Source organism: Trematomus bernacchii, unplaced genomic scaffold (genome assembly GCF_902827165.1).
Source record: "Trematomus bernacchii unplaced genomic scaffold, fTreBer1.1, whole genome shotgun sequence".
Taxonomy (NCBI): domain Eukaryota; kingdom Metazoa; phylum Chordata; class Actinopteri; order Perciformes; family Nototheniidae; genus Trematomus; species Trematomus bernacchii.
In genome coordinates this window covers 7,714,894-7,720,893 of record NW_022987910.1, presented here as the reverse complement: position 1 = coordinate 7,720,893, position 6,000 = coordinate 7,714,894, and positions in this window count along the sequence as shown.

Genomic DNA, 6,000 nt, shown 5'->3' with positions numbered 1-6,000 from the left:
ACGAGTGGTACCTTGTAGCTTACATGTCACAGATGAAGCATTAGTGCTAAGCACAGCAGCAGTCCTATCCCCTGTAAGCCCAGCCGCTTGTTTCACACCATCCCCAAAACTATTCAGAACTGACTTCAGCTCACACAAAGCTATAGACAGTATCAGACCAATAAGAGACATCTCCATCATCAACTGTCGCCAAGTGGGCAAACTGTACTGTGTGTTCTCACTGGTTTATAACATTTTTCAGGCGCTTCCCTCCTTCTACCATACGCTATTAGAGAGAGAGCATGCCCATGCCCAACGCTGACAAGATGTATTTATTTTATTCTATATTTTATATGTAACTTTTCTTCAAATAATCATCATTGACAAAGTCATGCTGTTTGGATGGATGCCCAAATACCCTAATCTAAAGCCATCACAGCAGAACTTGCCCTGACAAGCCAGACATGTCCTTAAATGGCCAATATACTGTACATGTTTTATGTTTTTCTAGGATCAGTATATGATTTTCAGAAAAGGAGGTGGGTGGATGATTAGAAATAATCTTGTTTTGCTCATTGTTCCCCATCTTTTTAAGCTTTATGGTTTTTTTTTTTTTAAAGCAAACATCTTGGCTGAGATTCTTGTGACTATTGCTTAGTGGTTTCAGAACAATGTTGTTTGTTGTGCTGTGCATATCCTCTGAACCAGTGAAGGCTTTTCAGCAGCACCTTTATAGTTTTCATGAGTTGCCCCTTTAACAGAGGTTGTTTTACCTAAAACAGGCCTGAACAAGGACAAATGATTGTTTTTAGAGTCTGATTTGTAACCAAAAGCATCAACATGGGCCTGTATAAGATATCATCAGTATCCTCACACCTACCCACTAGGTGTGAGCTGGGGTTTGCCGTGGTGGCTGTTCTGCTGCTTAGGAGCCACAAAATGCAGAGGGAACAGCCCTCCAATCACAACATCCCCTCCCGACTGCAGGGCCAAAGGCTCACTGTCCGCCAGTTTCACTGAGGTAAGATAGATGCAACACCTCTCACTTGATCTATTCCCAAACTCCTTTGTTTCTCCGCTACAGTCTCTCCTTAATTCGACACACCTCTCTCTTAACATAGTTATTTGCTTCCTATCACACTTTTGGGAACATTCAAAACAACTGGCGTAGTAGTTCTGATGCTGTTTCAATCACATTAGTATGCATAAAAAGTGACAGGTCACATCCCCCACTAATTATGCTAATGATCCCCTTTGCTATGCTAATGAGCCCCTTTGTTCGAGGTGTTATCGCGTGTAGGTGTGATATCATAGATAGGTGTGATATCCTTTGATGTGACGGGTGAGGTGTTGTAACATGTAGGTGTGATATTCCCCCTTTTAGTAGATCCTTTGTTGTCTAATCTAATTACCCTTTGATGTCTATCCTTTGATGTGAGGGGTGAGGAGTTGTAACATGTAGGTGTGATATTCCCCCTTGTAGTAGATCCTTTGTTGTCTAATCTAATTAGCCTTTGATGTCTGCCCTTTGTTGTCTAATCTAATTAGACCTTTGATGTCTGTCCTTTGATGTAAGGGGGGTGAGGTGTTGTAACATGTAGGTGTGATATCACACCGACGTGTTATAAGCCTTTGATGTCAATCTAATTAGCCCTTTGATGTCTGCCCCTTTGTTGTCTAATCTAATTACCCTTTGATGTCTATCATTTGATGTGAGGGGTGAGGTGTTGTGACATGTAGGTGTGATATTCCCCCTTGTAGTAGATCCTTTGTTGTCTAATCTAATTAGCCTTTGATGTCTGCCTTTTGTTGTCTAATCTAATTACCCTTTGATGTCTGTCCTTTGATGTAAGGGGGGTGAGGTGTTGTAACATGTAGGTGTGATATCACACCGACGTGTTATAAGCCTTTGATGTCAATCTAATTAGCCCTTTGATGTCAGTAATTGTTGTAAGGTGGGTGAGGTGTTATAACATGCCGGTGTGATATCGCACCGGCGTGTTATAAGCCTTTGATGTCAATCTAATTAGCCCTTGAAGTCAATCTAATTAGCCCTTTGATGTATGTCCTTTGATCAGTGTTTGTAACTAGTATTAAGACAGTCTCTTTGAAGTTGTGTGAGACTGTCTCACACCCCGTCCTCCTCCCACCCCGTCCCCCTCTCACCTCTTCTGTCACCCCCCTTCCTTTTGCTGTGATGTCAGAAGATAGAGGTGGGGGTGGAGTTAGGTAAAAAAAGAAATCCGTGCAAACTAGATAAAAAGCCAGTCATTTCCACTCACCAAGTCACCTAAACTTTCAAAAACGAAAATGGCAAAGAGACACATCGATATGGGTTTAATCAGCGAGACGCCTGTGACAACTTACCGCCATCCGTCGGGAGCTCCAGTCAAGAAACGGATGCATTATCTGTGCCGGGTTCAGACCGTCCGTCTGAGGTTCTTCATGAAAAATGAAGTCTGGATGTGTGAGACTGCCTCCCCTCCCTCCCCTCCCCTCCCCCAGCCGGTCACCTCCTGATTTGGCTATCAGCCATTCATTTTCACTCACCAAGTCACCTAAAACTTTTATTGTCCTCTCTAAATTAGATTAGTTTTAATATGATTTGTGTTAACTATGGATGTTCTCTTAAGTTGTAGGGCTTGTGAACTAATGTTTAATTATTTTACTAACTACAACAAAGTCTCTTTGAGAGGAAAATAATAATTTAAAGATCTTAATGACCCCTTGATCTTGTCTTTTTATTGTTTAATTACTTTATTAACTATAAGGAAGATTTACTGGTATGCTTCCCTAGATGATGTAAATAGTCTAAGTGTCATGTTAGGGGGACATTACGGAACTCAGGAGTCCGCCCTTGGAGGCTTGGAGAGCGGATAAAGAGAGGTGTATTTACTGGTGTTGAGCCCTGGATTTTAAATAGTCCAAGTGCCGTGGTAGGGGGACATTACGGAACTCAGGAGTCCGCCTGAGTTGTTAACATTAATGCTGTTTTGCTTTTGTTTTTGTTATTAAGATACTTTTTAGATACACTTTTGAAGTGAGCAACATTTTACAACTGGTAGAAAGTTAAGTACTTTGTATGGAATTGGGTTTTCTTTTAGAGCTGTTTTCAGTGAGACAATGCAGTTTCATTTTAAGTTTTCAAGTTTCAAGGCTTTATGGCATATGCCCATTAGCTACAGTGTAGATATGTAGGTCACAGGCTCCTCCAACAGTGCAACAAATATATATATATATATATATATATATATATATATATATATATATATATATATATATATATATATATATATACATATAGAGCACATAAAACAGATAAAATACTGCAATAGAATGTTTTGATATGACAGATTTGTGCGTAATTGTCTCACAAAGGAACTGTAAGATACACGTTTATGTATGGAAAACGTTATAACTTGGTAAAATATTCATTCATTTGTAATGAATTACTTGACTAACATTACTTTTTTTAAATGTATGTTTTTAGATGCTTTACTTTTGAACATTACTTTTTTCATATTTTTCAACATACTGTGATATTTGTTTTTTCTCTCCTTTTTCCATTATATTTTTGAATATACAGACACTCAACGCAATAAGTCCCACCCCAATCAGCAAATCATCCAAAACTAAGGACCCCCACTAAGACGAACAGATTTTCTTTAAGACTGTGACTCTTAAAGGCACTTTGGGATTTTAGTAAGACAATCCAGTTTTCTGGAAATAACTTAAATGATTTTTGTTTTTTCTCCTACAAAGATACTTATAGTTACACTTTAATGGATGCAAAACTTTATAACTTGGTAAAATATTCATTAATTTGTAATGAATTGAGATTCTTAAAGAATCAAACTCTAAATGGAGAGTTTGTGATTTTAACACTGTTTCGATGAAACAATGTAGTTTTGATAACTTCACTTGACTAACATTACTTTTTTAAATATATGTTTTGTTAGATGACTTTACTGATTTTTGCTTTTTTCTTCCTTGCTTTTGTTTGTGTTACTAAGATACTTTTAGATACACTTTGAAGTGTGCAACACTTTACAACTGATAGAATAGTACTTTGTAAGGAATTTGTTTTCTTGGTAGAATATAAAGTACTTTGTAAGGAATTGGGTTTCTTAACAATCCTGCTCCACCATTAAATCACTTAATCTGCTACTTCCAGGCAAAGCTTTAAAACTTGTATCGTGTATTAAGTCATGTCTTGGCAAAAATGAGAGTCCTGGGTGCTTTAAAACATTTCTTAGAACATTTTGATATATTCAAACACATAATGAACTGCAATGACTCTGGCTCACTGCTGCATCAAATTTATTTTACACTGTTGTGAGGACAAGACTGTGAGACTCTCAGACCCTTTGTTGTCAATCTAATTAGCCTTGATCTATAAAAAAGTCACCTACTACTTTTATTTGTCCTCTCTAAATTAGATTTAGGGTTTTTAAAATTCTGAAAAGGCGTGTTGTGAGGGGGAAAAAACAGATGTATGTATGCGGTTTTGAATGGTGGCTGGTTGATGAAAACTGATCCAAAATAAGGGGTCAGGAATAATATGGCTTGAAATATGAGCAATCATGTTAATAGCTACAGATACGGTGAAGTACTACAACAACAACAATATAGGAGTGCTTATACTGTATGTTGTAAAAGCAGGACAAACAAATAAATAAAATGCTGCATTGTTTTTGAAACAAGAACCATATGCCCAAGGCATTTCTACATTTAGATGACATGTACAGAACTCAGTACATTTGAACCAATAACTAATTCAACCATCAACATCAATTTAAGTGCACACAGCAGTGCAAACAAACAAAAAACAGGCTTGTGTGCATCAGACAACTCAAATTACTCCACTTTAACCATATTTAGAATGTCCTCATTTTAACTAAAGTAATTTAACCTAAGTGGAGCCAACCTAAGGAGTGGGCACTACAGTCAGGGACTAGCTTACTTTTTAACATTCTACTCAAAGGGCCCGTAAATATTATCTCCGCCAATATGCTATATTAAAATATCATTAAAAAAAAAAAAAAAAAAAAACTCATAGTTGAAATGATCAAGGAAAAGCCAGTCAATGTTATGTTAACACAAACAAAAGTTCTGTTTTATATGTTAAAATATAATTTAAAAAACAACGATATAGTATTTTCAAGTCTTACTTTAGTATGGCAAATTTAAGAATAAGTCACATTAAAGTTTGTCATGATTTTCCGTAAAAAAGTCAAGTATAGTTTGTCAAAAGAATATGAAGAAATCATTTTGTAGAGTAGTATGTTGAAAATCTCAGTGTTTAACTGAACACACCTACATGTGATAACACCTCGAACAAAGGGGTAATTAGCATACAAAGGGGGGGGGGGGGTCACTAGCATCAGTAGGGGAAAGGTGCTATGAAAATGAACTTTAAGGAGGGGGGAACTTGTAAGAATTTCCAAGGTGAGAGGGGGTCTTTGATAAAAAATATGAACAGAGTTATACCGACTAATTATTTACGGCGTCCGAACGCATACCTCGTCAACCATCTGTTTACAAACTCAAAGATTATGATGGAGAAGAGATCAAGGGGACTTTTTATGAGAAAGAGTTACAAAAAGTGAAGGGAGTACTTTTTTCTGAACAGATTTTCTTTAAGACTGTGACTCTTAAAGGCATTTTCTAGTAACTTAAATGATTTTTGTTTTTTCTCCTACAAAGATACTTATAGTTACACTTTAATGGATGCAAAACTTTATAACTTGGTAAAATATTCATTAATCTGTAATGAAATGTTATGATTTTAACACTGTTTCGATGAAAAAATGCGGTTTTGATAACTAACATACTAACATAACTTTTTTTAAATATATGTTTTTAGATGCTTTACTTTGATTTCTTTCATGTTATTTTAACACAACTTTACTTTTTTCATATATTTTCAACATACTGTGATATTTGTTTTTTCTCTCCTTTTTCCATTATATTTTTTGAAAAACTACACAGTGATTTTTATCAAAATACAACATGCAACTA